The following is a 14,388-nucleotide window of genomic DNA, read 5'->3' as shown; positions in this document are numbered from 1 at the left end:
CTTTGGGAAGAAAGAAAGGAAGGGAGAACTCAGCTCTCTATTAGAATTGGAAGGGATGGGGGCGGGATTTTTCCAGCCAGGGCCATCAAGGCAGGGTGTGTGGTACTTATTAAAGATCTAGAAGGGAAAGGTGGGATTTCAGCAGGCAAAGATGAAATGTGGGAGAAGGACTCAAATGAGCTAAAGTAGAGAGGAGGAAAAGTAGTGTTTTCTGGAAATATCAGGGCTTTCCAGACTGACAAGAACAACTGTGAGATGTTTAAGAGTGATGAAAACCCTGCCTGGTTTGGCTCAGTGGATAGAGCATCTGCCTGCGGACTGAAGGGTCTCAGGTTCGATTCCGTCTTTGGGCGGGTTGTGGGCTCCATCCCCAGTAGGGGCTGTGCAGGAGGCTCCATTCCCAGTAAGGGGTGTGCAGCAGGCAACTGATCAATGATTCTCTCTCATCATTGATGTTTCTATCTCTCTCTCCCTCCCTTCCTCTCTGAAATCAATAAAGTAGTATATTTTAAAAAATGAAATATATAGATAAAGGTTGACTCAAAGCTCTCGCTGGCGCCAATGTAGACAGAGTAGGAATATTCTTACCTGAACCCGTTTTCGGACAGGGTTAGTTATATGTTGCTTTCTCTCCAGTTTGAAGAGCACGTGACTTCAAAGTTAAAGTTGTAAATACTTCATCACAAGGGAAATTAGTCAAGCACGCTGCAAGTGTTTTGACTCTTAATGTGATATACAGGGAGATATTAGAATAAGTTTAATCAATTTATCAGTCATTGTTTTTAGCAATGTTGTTTTTATATCATGTTTTTATTGTTTTTATAGCATGTCTTTGTTGTTGATATAGCATGTGTTTCTTCTAATTAATTTCCTTTCAATGTGCATGAATCTGTGCACCAAGCCACAAGTATATAAATTAACAATGTGAAATAATATGACAAGGAAATATTGGGCCCTGTGAGAAGGGTTTATGGAAGATTGTGTGAGTATGCTGATGTCCTGATCTTCTATAGCAGGATCAATTGATTCTAATTTAAAACATGTTTTTTGAAAGAAAAAAATATATCAAAATTGCTTTTTCTAACCTTAAATTGATATTTTAAGAAATAATACATTTTGTAGTGGTTAAACATTTACTTGATTCTTCAGCTTTTATTTTAGTGTTTTTTAATTCTGTTAAATTCAAGTGAGCTTGAATTTAATACTTTATTTATTTGGGGGTGGAGGGTGAGGAGTTTTTAGGTAGTTTTATTTTCTTGTGCAGGTAAAGAAGACAGGGGATTCAAATCCAAAGCTCTGTCTTCCCAAAGGGAGGCTTAGCCATTGTTTATACACACTATTTGGTCAATTACATGTTGATTTATTTGCAACTGACCACACTTCTTTGATTGGGTTCCTGTCAAACATCCTGTTCACAGCCACTTCTGCGAGTATACTTTGTTATTTTTATTTATTTTTAAGTATATTTTTATTGATTTCAGAGAGGAAGTGAGAGGGAGGGAGAGATAGAAATATCAATGATGAGAGAATCATTGATCGGCTGCCTCCTGCATGCCCCATACTGGGGACCGAGCTTGCAACCTGAGCATGTGCCCTGACCAGGAATCGAACTGTGAACTCCTGGTTCATAGGTCGATGCTCAACCACTGAGCCACGCCAGCTGGGCTACTTTATTTTTAAATAACTTATATAGTATGATACCATTTAAAAAGGAGATATATCTATGTACCTGTTAGTCTATCATACTATCTATGTAAAGGAATGGAAGAATATTTAGAATGATGTTAATAAAACATTAATAATGGTTATATTTAGATGGTGGGGTTTAAAAGTTTTAAAATGTTTTTTCTTTGTGCTTTTTTTTGCATTGTTTACATTATTTATAATGTATAATTGTTATAAGAACAGTAAGCTGATTTTTCTTAAAAACAAACCTTCAACACTTCTCCTTAATCTTCGGGACATGGCTGAAACTTTTGTATTCAAAGTAAACACCCATGCCCTAGCCGTTTTGGCTCAGTGGATAGAACATTGGCCTGTGAACTAAAGAGTCCTGGGTTTGATTCTGGTCAAGGTCACATGCTCAGGCTGCGGGTTCGATCCCCAGTGAGGGGTGTGCAGGAGGCAGCCGATCAAGGATTCTCTCTCATCATTGATATTTCTATCTCTCTCTTCCTCTCCCTTCCTCTCTGAAATCAATAAAAAATATATTTTAAAAATTGCCAAAACTGGTTTGGCTCAGTGGATAGAGCGTCGGCCTGCGGACTGAAAGGTCCCGGATTCGATTCCGGTCAAGGGCATGTACCTGGGTTGTGGGCATATCCCCAGTAGGAGATGTGCAGGAGGCAGCTGATCAATGTTTCTCTCTCATCAATGTTTCTAACTCTCTATCTCTCTCCCTTCCTCTCTGTAAAAAATCAATAAAATATATTTAAAAATATATATATTTTAAAAATTAATAAATAAAAATAAAAACATATTTTTAAAAAAGTAAACACCCCAAAAGGAGGACCAATGTATATTTTAAACAATAAAGACTAAAAACAACATTAATAAAAAAAGTAAACACCAAGACTATTTTCCAAACCTGATTTCCTTTATCCCCACATTAACAGAGCTTATCTGTAACATATGTTCCCTGAAAATCCCTGCTTCAGCTCCTTTTCCCACATGATTTTTACCATTTTGAATGGGCTCACCATCTTTGTTTTATCTCCACAAATACAGTCCATCTCATAAAGCTCAACCTCTGGACCATCTCTCCATGGCCCTCTTCAGGGCTCATCCTCCTCCCCAGCATTTTTTAATCAAATAGTTAAAAGTATCCATGTAGAGAAGTATGGAGTTCTTACTTCCTCTGGATTTAGTTTTAAGAGGAACTATTTAATGAGAGGCAAGTCAAGTTCTCTAAATGTAAGTCAGTTCCAGGTTATTATTTTAATAAGTAGCCTTTGAAGCTTATTAATATAATAGGAAGTGAGACCTTGCAAAGCCTGAATTTCAGTGTAACTTCAAGGAGTACTGAAAGTTAATAAGATACATATCCATGCCCTAAAAAGACAAGGAACAATAGTAACATAGAGAAGGATCTGAATACTCATACGTTTCCATTTTCTTTTTTGCACACAGTAACGCCTTTTTATTATTATTATTTTTTTAAATATATTTTATTGATTTTTTACAGAGAGGAAGGGAGAGAGATAGAGAGCCAGAAACATCGATGAGAGAGAAACATCGATCAGCTGCCTCCCGCACATCCCCCACCGGGGATGTGCCCGCAACCCAGGTACACGCCCCTGACCGGAACCGAACCCGGGACCCCTCAGTCCGCAGGCCGACACTCTATCCACCGAGCCAAACCGGTTTCGGCTTTATTATTTTTTTTTAATTTAAATTCTTGATTGTTTAAAGTATTCCATGAGTCTCCTTTTCCCCCTATTGACCTCTCCCTGGCCACTCCCACCCCCGAGCACATGTCCTCACCCCCTTAATGTCTGTGTCCATTGGTTATGCTCATAAACAAGTAACAGTTTTTATATATTACATTTTTAAATAAAGTTGCTTGCTATTAAAAAACATATTCATTGAGAAAAAACCAAGATGGTGGCATAGGTTAACGTCGGAGATTGCTGCCTCAAACAACCACTTCAAAAAACAACTAAAAGATGGAACAGACATCATCCAGAACCACAGGAAGGCTGGCTGAGTGGAAATTCTATAACTAGGAGGAAAGAGAATATCATACCCAGACTCAGAGGAGGCGCAGTGCTGAAGTGAAATACTAAGGTGCGGAGTGCACGCGGAGCGGGCTGGAGGCGGAGGGCCTGGTTGTTGTTTTCAATCGGAAGGGAGTTTCAGACTCTGAGCTCCTGATCCGGGCGAGTCTCTAGGGACCCAGACTCAAACGGGAGAAGCGGGACTGTCTGGCTTCGGTCGGAACTCGAAGGCAGCTTTCTCTCTGAGGTTTGCAGCGGTGGCTGGGACTCTGTGAGGCAGAGCCCCTAGGGATGGAACTGAGAGCAGCCATAACTGCTCGTTCCAGCCCGCCCTGTAGATCCCCGGGGACCCGCCCCGCCCAAGCCCTGCGCAGAGCCATTAGCCGGATAGCCTCAGGCAAAGGCTAGATTAGCACCGCCCTAGAGATCCAGCACAGAAGCTCTCCCACTGCAGACACAGCGGACTCTCATAGCCAGTTAGCCTGGAGGTCAAATCACCCCCGGTATTGCCGACAACAATCAAGGCTTAACTACAACAAGGCTGCGCACAAAGACCACTAGGGGGTGCACCAAGAAAGCATAAAAAATGCAGAGACAAAGAAACAGGACAAAACTGTCAATGGAGGATATTGAGTTCAGAACCACACTTTTAAGGTCTCTTAAGAACTGTCTAGAAGCCGCCGATAAATGTAGTGAGATCCTCAAGAAATCTAATGAGACCCTCGATGTTATGATAAAGAACCAACTAGAAATTAAGCATACATGGACTGAAATAATGAACACTATACAGACTCCCAACAGCAGACCAGAGGAGCGCAAGAATCAAGGCAAAGATTTGAAATGCGAAGAAGCAAAAAACACCCAACCAGAAAAGCAAAATGAAAAAAGAATCTGAAAATACGAAGATAGTGTAAGGAGCCTCTGGGACAGCTTCAAGCGTACCTACATCAGAATTATAGGGGTGCCAGAAGATGAGAGAGACCAAGATATTGAAAACCTATTTGAAGAAATAATGACAGAAAACTTCCCCCACCTGGTGAAAGAAATAGACTTACAGGTCCAGGAAGCACAGAGAACCCCAAACAAAAGGAATCCAAAGAGGACCACACCAAGACACATCATAATTAAAATGCCAAGAGCAAAAGACAAAGAGAGAATCTTAAAAGCAGCAAGAGAAAAACAGTCAGTTACCTACAAGGGAATACCCATACGACTGTCAGCTGATTTCTCAACAGAAACTTTGCAGGCCAGAAGGGAGTGGCAAGAAATATTCAAAGTGATGAATACCAAGAACCTACAACCAAGATTACTTTATCCAGCAAAGCTATCATTCAGAATTGAAGGTCAGATAAAGAGCTTCACAGATAAGGAAAAGCTAAAGGAGTTCATCACCACCAAACCAGTATTATATGAAATGCTGAAAGGTATCCTTTAAGAAGAGGAAGAAGAAGAAAAAGGTAAAGATACAAATTATGAACAACAAACATGCATCTATCAACAAGTGAATCTAAGAATCGAGTGAATAAATAATCTGGTGATCATAATAGAATCAGGGACATAGAAAGGGAATGGACTGACTATTCTTGGCGGGGAAAGGGGTGTGGGAGATGTGGGAAGAGACTGGACAAAAATCGTGCACCTATGGATGAGGACAGTGGGTGGGGAGTGAGGGCGGAGGGTGGGGCGGGAACTGGGAGGAGGGGAGTTATGGGGGGAAAAAAGAGGAACAAATGTAATAATCTGAACAATAAAGATTTAATTTTAAAAAAAAACATATTCATTAATCATCAAGATCTAGATACCTACTGGCTTTTTAAATAAAATAAACAGAGATTTCACCAAATGACCCCGTATGATAAGTACTCTTAGACTGAGAAACAATTTATTTCCGTCATCTGGGCCATGAAAAATGACCACGATACTTTTACAGGATTCCAGAGCAGGAGGAATGGGGAAACTGAGACAGGAAAGTTAGAACAAGGCCAAACAGTGTGGGAAATGTGCAGCCAGCTTGTAACTAACAAGCCATTATCTTCCCCAGCCAAGGTCAAGAGAGCAAATGGTTAAAAATAAAAACAACACCTCCCTCAGGAGAGAATGCAGAAAGGGAGGGGAAAAGGGGAAAGGAAAAAAGAAGGCAAGTTTACTCCCTAAGCAGAAAAACCAGTAGTCTCAAGGCTTGGCAAGATAACGTTGCCAGGTGCTTCTCATGAATTCTGAGAAGGCCTCAACAAAGTAAAAAGGGACCTTGAGAATTAATCTGTACCAAAATAGTCAGCAGAAGAATGTTGAGACCTGTAGACAGGAGAGAATATAACGCCTCAGACCCCCACCCAACCTGCTCTTCAGGTTAGCTGAGAGCCTGTCTGCGCTTCAGCTGCAGTGGTTCTCAACCTTCTGGCCCTTTAAATACAGCTCCTCACGTTGTGACCCAACCATAAAATTATTTTCGTTGCTACTTCATAACTGTAATGTTGCTACTGTTATGAATCGTAATGTAAACATCTGATATGCAGGATGGTCTTAGGCGACCCCTGTGTAAGGGTGGTTTGACCACCAAAGGGGTCTTGACCCACAAGTTGAGAACCACCGAGCTAATGTATAAGCCAGATGTATATAAGGTTGTTTGCTTTGCTTTTTCAGTAAAGGTGCATGCTTTAATGACTTTAGTAAATTGGCTTTTCACAGTCAAGGTCTCTGGTATAAACTCATTTATATGAGAAGACAAGGACCGAGATTGGGAACAGACCTCTCCACTGACTCAGGGGGCTGTCCTGTCCAGTAACACCTCTCTGGTGTCAGTCAGAGGTGCCTATATCAATACCATTACCTGATGTCAGCAATGAATAAAAGTAGTACCAAGGTTTCTTGGTTTGTTAACTATTGGGAGCTATAAAAATGATATTGAAAGTGAAAACGTTATATTAGATATGCCATCTACATTAAACTTTTGAGAAAAAGTTTCATCTTCTTGCCCAGTGGAAAAGAATATAATTTTTTATAACACTGTGACAACTTTTGAACATTTTAACCATATATCCTATATAATAAAAGGCTAATATGCAAATCGACCGGTCACTATGACGGCTGGTGAGCGCAGCGGCAGTGGTAGGAGCAAGCAAACCTATATTCATCTGGCTTATACATTAGCTGAAGCGCAGACAGGCTCTCAGCTAATCTAAACACATAAATGTTTAAATTTTAAGAAGGGCATAAAAGAGAAGGTAAAGTCTCTCTTCCTCCCCATTTCTTACCAAGTCTCACTTCCTAGAGGCAATTCTGTTAACAATTTATGATGTTTAGTTTTTCTGATGTTTATCATAACTTCTTTTTTTATTTTGAGAGTACGTTTATTAAAGCTAGGGAAAATGAAACAAGAAAGGGCCTAGGATAGAAGAAGCACAGGAGAGACCTGGCTAGGCAGGCAGCTTTGACTCTCTAGAAATGTTGTAGTAAAAGACGTGACCAAGGTGGGGCCGCTGTCAGCTCCCTGGAGAGTCAGATAAAAGAGGGCCTTGGGCACAGGTTTAGGTTTGGGGGGTTAGCATGGGACAGCTGTCTAACACTCCCCTGGTTGCAAGTTTTGTGGGATCCCTTAGAATTTAGGAGAAGCATGCCTGTAGGGCAAGAGCTGAAGGGAAAGGCACAGAAAAAAAGCACACCTAACTGGTTTGGCTCAGTGGATAGAGCGTGGGCCTGTGGACTGAAGGGTCCTGGGTTGGATTCTGGTCAGGGGCACATACGTGGGTTGTGGGATCGGTCCCCAGTGGGGGGTGGTGGTGCAGGAGGCAGCTGATTGATGATTCTCTCTCATCATTGACGTTTCTATCTCCCTTCCTCTCTGAAGTAAATAAGCATATATTTAAAAAAGAAGAAAAAAAAAGAAAGCACCTGTCATAATACCTTTAATCAGTATAATTATTTATTGGTTTACTAATTTTAACCTGTATCTTTCCACAGTAAAAGACAAATTAAAGTTTATCTTCTTTTCACTTCTCCCCACCTCTAAATTTTTAATTGTTGTAAATATTTGTGACATTTATATTATTTTGTGACCAAATTAAATACAAAATTAATTTGTATATAGATTGACTAAAAATTAAAAACCAAAAACTAACATTCACCATATTATAATTTTATAAATATTAACTGTAGAACCATGCAGTATGATTATACCCTTAGAGATAGAAACATATTTCTATGTCATTAAAATTTTGTAACTCAAAAGGAAATCTCTGTACACCAAAAGGCTGCGGGTTCATCTCCCAGTCAGGGTAAAAGCATATCCTCAGGTGAGGATTTAAAAAAAAAAGCTGCCGAAGCCGGTTTGGCTCAGTGGATAGAGCGTCGGCCTGCGGACTGAAAGGTCCCAGGTTCGATTCCGATCAAGGGCATGTACCTGGGTTGCGGGCACATCCCCAGTAGGAGATGTGCAGGAGGCAGCTGATCGATGTTTCTCTCTCATCGATGTTTCTAACCCTCTATCTCTCTCCCTTCCTCTCTGTAAAAATTCAATAAAATATATATATATATATTTTTTTTAAAAAGCGTGTTTGTTAAAAAAAAAAAAAAGCTTATCTTATAGATCTTTAATGTTTTTCCAAAATTTTTTCACTTTGGTCTTATTCCTCTATTGTTTATATCCCATATGGTCCTCTTTATTAGATTACATTTTCATTTGCTAAAGTATATCTATGAGTAATTTTTTCACATAGAGTATACCGTGTAAACATTTTGAGTTCTTGCATGTTTCCTATTTTGCCCTCAGACTTAGTTAGCAGTTTGACTAGGTATATTATTCTGACAAAGACTCTCTCCTTGACCAAACTTTAGACTGCTTCCCTGAGCCTTCCTTTTGACTATTCATCATCCTTACGCTCTGTCCTCAGCTGCCTGGCCCAGTTTTAGCAAGAATCCTGCTAAATGAGTTTAGCAAGACTTACCCCCATTCTTGATATCTGATCAAGTTTCTCATTACCCACCCTTGATGTCTTAAGTATTTGGCCTGCTTTTAACAAGAAACCTATTAGACAAGTTTATCAAGAATCCCCTACCCTTGCCCTAGCTGGTTTGGCTCAGTGGATAGAGCATCAGCCTGTGGACTGAAGGGTCCCAGGTTTGATTCCAATCAAGGGCACATGCCCGGGGTTGCCAGCTCCATCCCTAGTAGGGGTTGTGCAGGAGGCAGCCAATCAATGATTCTCTTTCATCATTGATATTTCTCTCTCTCTCTCCCCTCTCCCTTCCTCTCTGAAATCAATAAAAATATTTTTTTAAAAAGAATCCCCTACCCTTAATGTCTCCTCTTAGTAATTGTCCATCCATTGGCCCCTTCACACTGTTTTTTGCCTCTAAATACCCAGCTGTCTTTGGAATTAAGGTCAGTTTTGCTGAATTTTCTCTCCCAGACTGAATAATAAAATGTCTTTACTGCCTTTAGCTACTGTCTGGCTGTATTTCTCTTTAACAACTCTAGGTTCAAATACTTCCTTCAAACTTTGAAGACATTTATTGCTAAAGATGGTAAGTCTCATTCCCTTATAGAAAACTGTTTTGTTTGCTTGCTTGTTTTGATATTTTTTTCTCCCTTTGAATGCCTGGTTGCCCACACATATTACTGTATAGAAAGTTAGCCTGAGTTTCCTCTGATGTGTTTTTCCAATAGGCCTATCCCTTAAACTGGGGGCTCTGTGTGAGTGGGAGGTGCATATATCACATCACCAGGCAGGGTTCTCTGTAGGATGCATTGGAAGTAGGCAGGCAATCTGGTGACTTCTATACTGACCTCTTCATGAGGGTGGAATGTACTTTGCCTGAGTGAAGCTGCTGTTCCCACCTTCCTTCCTTCTCTGTAAGTCTGACCTGCATTTTATGAAACTAAATACTCTCTCTAAGCTACCTCTAGGAGACAGCTCCAGGCAAATCCCCACTATCTTCAGAGAGTAGTCTATGCTGTGATTAGCAGACAAACCCTTGTAAAAAGTCATTGGGTTTTTCTTTCCCTTTGGTGGATGACTGTGTGAGATTGTCTATTGAAAATTCACTCCATTTACCCCCTTCTGCGCTCTTCGATATCACTGGAACTGGAAATTTGGGATCTACATTTTCCAAAACACTTTACAAGCGGAGTTCAGGATAGGGCCAGCCAATGAAAGCCATTCAAATGAAAACAAAGGAGAAACAGAAGCCATATATTCTTTTGCTTTTTTTAAAATTTATTTTATTTTTATTTTTTAATCCCACCCAAGGATATTTTTCCATTGGTTTTTAGTGAGAGTGGAAGAGAGAGGGAAAAACAGAGAGAAATATCGGTGTGAGAGAAACACATCGATTGATTGCCTCCTGCACATACCCTGACCAGGGCCCGGGCAGGGAGGAGCCTGCGACCAAAGACATGCCCTTGACCGGCATCAAACCCACGACCCTTTGGTCCGCAGGCTGACACTCTATTCATTAAGCAAAACTGGCTAGGGCAGAAGCCATGTATTCTTGCTCGTTGGGCAGCAGCAGAAAGACAAGGGTTTTTGCAGTGGCCATCAAGTGTTTGCCCACAAATTCTCCACCTTAGTGCTGCATGTGGCAGCAATCATTGCAATTCCTAACACTTCTAGCTCTGAAAACTAGTGACAAGTCTGAGAGCAAAGGATGACTTTCCCTGACCCTCAATCCTCCAGCTCTTCTAATGGGTTGGTAAAACTGAAACAAATTCCTTCCTGCTTGAAATATCTAGAGTGGTTTCTTTTTCCCTGATTGATTCCCAACTGACACAATGACAAAGACAAGGAGAGCCGGGAAGATAAACGTGCTTTGATGTGAAATTGTTTAAAGAAGATCCCACATGGTGAAGGCAGAAGGTGGCAGCTCTGAGAAGAGAGAGGAAAGGTTGAATCACTGAGGCTTACAGCAGAGAATAAAGGATCCAAGAGCCCTTTAAGGAGAAGGTGCCTGGGGAGAACACAATCTTCTTTGTTTGCCACTGTATTTCTAGTGCACAGCACAAGCTTGACATAGAATTTATACATGATAAACATCTATCCTATCTGATAATAGACAAACATGGTAATTAACCATACCTCTGCTACACTTCCCATTGGCTAATCAGGGTGATATGCAAATTAACTGCCAACCAAGATGGTGGCTGGTAGCCACGCCACTGAAGTGAACAGGAGGCCTACTTGCTCCAGTGATGGAGGAAGCCAAGGTCCCCCACCTGCCACAGCCCAGCTCTGAGCTGCACTCTAAGCAGCAATTATAGAAGCTAAACAAACCCCAGATACCTGCTTTCAGCCAGCAGGCCTCGGAGTTGGAGCAGCAACAAAGTTTCAATTACAGAAGGTAAATAAATCCCAGAATTAAAAAAAGAAAAAAGAAAAAAAGGAGAGACTGGGAGCTTCAGTTGCAGGCTTGGCCTGCCTGAAAACAGCCCTCAGCCCCTCATCCAGACCGGCCAGGCACCCCAGTGGGGACCCACACCCTAAAGGGGGTGCGGGAAGCCTGAAAACAGCCCTCAGCCCCTCATCCAGGCTGGCCAGGCACCCAAGCGGGACCCCCACCCTGATCTGGATCACCCTTCAGGACAAACCAGCCGGCTCCCATCCGTGCACCAGGCCTCTATCCTATATAGTAAAAGGGTAATATGCAAACTGACCCAAACAGCAGAAAGACTGGGAATGACTGGTCACTATGACACACACTGACCACCAGGGTGTAGACGCTCAATGTAGGAGCTGCCCTCTGGTGGTCAGTGAGCTCCCACATGGGGGAGCGCTGCTCAGCCACAAGTCAGGCTGATGGCTTCCAGTACAGCGGTGGTGGTGGGAGCCTCTCTTGCCTCCTCAGCAGCGCTAAGGATGTCCGACTGAAGCTTAGGTCTGCTCCCCGCTGGCAAGTGGACATCCCCCGAGGGCTGCCAGGCTGCCAGAGGGGATGTCTGATTGCCAGCTTAGGCCCAATCCCCCGGGGAGCAGGCCTCAGCCAGCAGATGGTCATCTCCCGAGGGGTCCCAGACTGTGAGAGGGCACAGGCTGGGCTGAGGGACCTTCCCTGCCCATTGAGTGCACAAATTTTTGTGCACCGGGCCCCTAGTCCTATCTAATAATAGAGAAACATGGTAATTAACCATAACTTCACTACCCTTCCCATTGGCTAATCAGGGTGATATGCAAATTAACTGCCAACCAAGATGGCGGTCGGCAGCCAGGCAGCTTAAGCAAACATGAGGCTTGCTTGTCCAGTGATGGAGGAAGCCAAGGTTCCCCGCCTGCTGCAGCCCAGTAGTCACTCATATTATCCAGTAAGAAGCAGGTGTTCAGTCATTTTGGTGGTTTACACAACATCCTTGTTTTTGTCTACTCAGACATGATTATGGAGTGATCTTGTTCTGTCTGTCTCTATCATAGTTTGTCTCTATCTGATGCTTGCGTTCTATAAAATTGTGTTCAATTGGAGAACACCATGGCTGAGCTCTGAGTAACAGGCCAACTCCTAGCTATTCTAAGGCCTAGGTGTGAGTGCCAGGATAGCTCTGGATGTCAGGAGCTGATTTTCTCTTTCTCATAATATTAAACAACTAGTGGCCTGGTGCACGAAATTTGTGCACAGGGGGCGAGGGGAGTTCTCTCAGCCCAGCCTGCACCCTCTCTAATCGGGGAACCCTTGGGGGATGTCCGACTGCTGGTTTAGGCCCGATCCCTGGGATCCCCCTAACTGGCAGCCGGACATCCCTCTTGCAATCTGGGACCACTGGCTCCTAACTGCTCACCTGTCTGCTGACCTGATCTCCCTAACTGCTCTCCCTGCTCGCCTGACCCCCTAACTGCTCTCCCCTGCCAGCCTGATTGTCCTAACTGCTCTCCCCTGCCAGCTTGATCCCCCTAACTGCTCTCCCCTGCCGGCCTGACCGCCCCTAACCACCTCTGCCTCGGCCCCGCCACCATGGCTTTGTCCAAAAGGACATCCAGAAAGTTGTCTCGAAGTTGTTTGTTCTAATTAGCACATTACCCTTTTATTAGTATAGATTGATTTCAGAGAGGGAGGGAGATAGAAACATCAATGATGAGAGAGAATCATTGACTGACTGCCTCCTGCACGCCCCACACTGGGGATCAAACCCATAACCCAGGCATGTACCCTGACCAGGAATTGAACTCTGGGCCCTTCAGTCCTCAGGCAGAGGCTCTATCCATTGAGCAACACTGGCCATGGATACACTCCCTTTCCACTGGGATGTGCTCTGTTTGCTGGAGCTGAAACACTGAAGCTGTCTCACTGGGGCAGAGTGGGGTGCAGTGGGTTGGAGCAGGTGAAGCCCCCTGAAAGCTGGAGAGGGGCCTTGTTTAACAGCCAGACTGTTTCATGGCTGTGCTGCCTCGCAGTTGAATGGCCACACTGTTGGGCTGTGCTACTGTCAGTGGGAGTTTACACAACTGAACTGTCTGCACGGATAACTTCCTCCTCACCACACCCTCAAGCTGGGGGTTCCTCTTAGGGTTGAAGTGACACCGACCACCCTTGTTTGGTAGCCCAATTGGCCACTTTGGAAAGAGAAGTGGGGAATCCTGATTTTACGTGAATGCTCCAATTTCTTAAATTGGCAACTAATGCGAACTTCAGATGTTTGGGCCAAACCAGAGAGGTGGTCAGGTCTGGTGTCCAGGCCACTGGGTGGCACTGGGCTCAGCCCAGCTATAAAGGGACCCTAGGCGCCTGTGCAGGTGAAGGGGTTGGGGGTATGCTTGGGTAATTCCGATGTCACCCCAGTTGGTTTTTTGTTTTTTCCCCCCCACTGATTACAATTTATTATAATCTGTTGGCAGCATAGATAGATATTAGGTACCAGAACTATGTCTTCATAGAAGTGGACAGTATGTAGCCATTCTATGGGGAACTGTGTGCACTTAAGCATCAGCATGATCTTTCAGTTTCTTTTTTTTTTTGTTGTTAATGAAAATAAGCTTTATTACATCAAGTAATAAATACATACAAAGATGCAAACACTATTAGTCACTGTCTTCCAGATGTTTGGATCCACTGATGGGAAAGGCGGAACTGAAATGTACATACATCCTTAGGGGAAATTTCAGGGGTCCTTGTCAGGCGAGGTTCAATAAATTGCTCTTTCTTCTGTATTTATAACTTGTGCATTTTAAAGATTGACTTCAAAGTACTAATAGTCATGCAAATGCTTAAGCAAAAAAAAAAAAAAGTTACATTGAAAAGAATTTATACTGTGTGGTGAATGGGCACTGGCTACTAAAGCGCTGCCTCAGGACTCACTGAAACAAACCCTCAGAGTTGGATCAGCTCAGAAGAGAAACACAAAGAACCATGTGAGTAACAGAAATGTATCCAGAAGAGAAACAGGTATCTGGGAGGCCAACTACAGTTTGCTGTGATAGGTAACTGACATGCATCATGTAAATCAATGCTTAAAAAAAACACACACACAAAATGCCCTGGGTAGTTCCTAACTAATATGTAAATCTAATAACTGCAAAAATCTCTTCTTCATCTCAGCGATGGGAGGTTCAGAGCCTGATGAACCACAGGAGGAGCACAGGGAGGAGAAAGCAAGCTGTTACCATTTTGAAACCAAGTTTCATCTGAAGGGGGTGCAAGCATGAGCTGTCATTTCTTGGAAGAAGAGGGAAAGCCTTTCACGCTGACTTAGGGG

This window comes from Myotis nattereri, assembly GCF_964212035.1.
Source record: "Myotis nattereri genome assembly, chromosome: 3".
In the NCBI taxonomy this organism is placed as follows: Eukaryota; Metazoa; Chordata; class Mammalia; order Chiroptera; family Vespertilionidae; genus Myotis; species Myotis nattereri.
The sequence above is the reverse complement of the archived record's forward strand: the minus strand, read 5'-3'. Positions refer to the sequence as shown.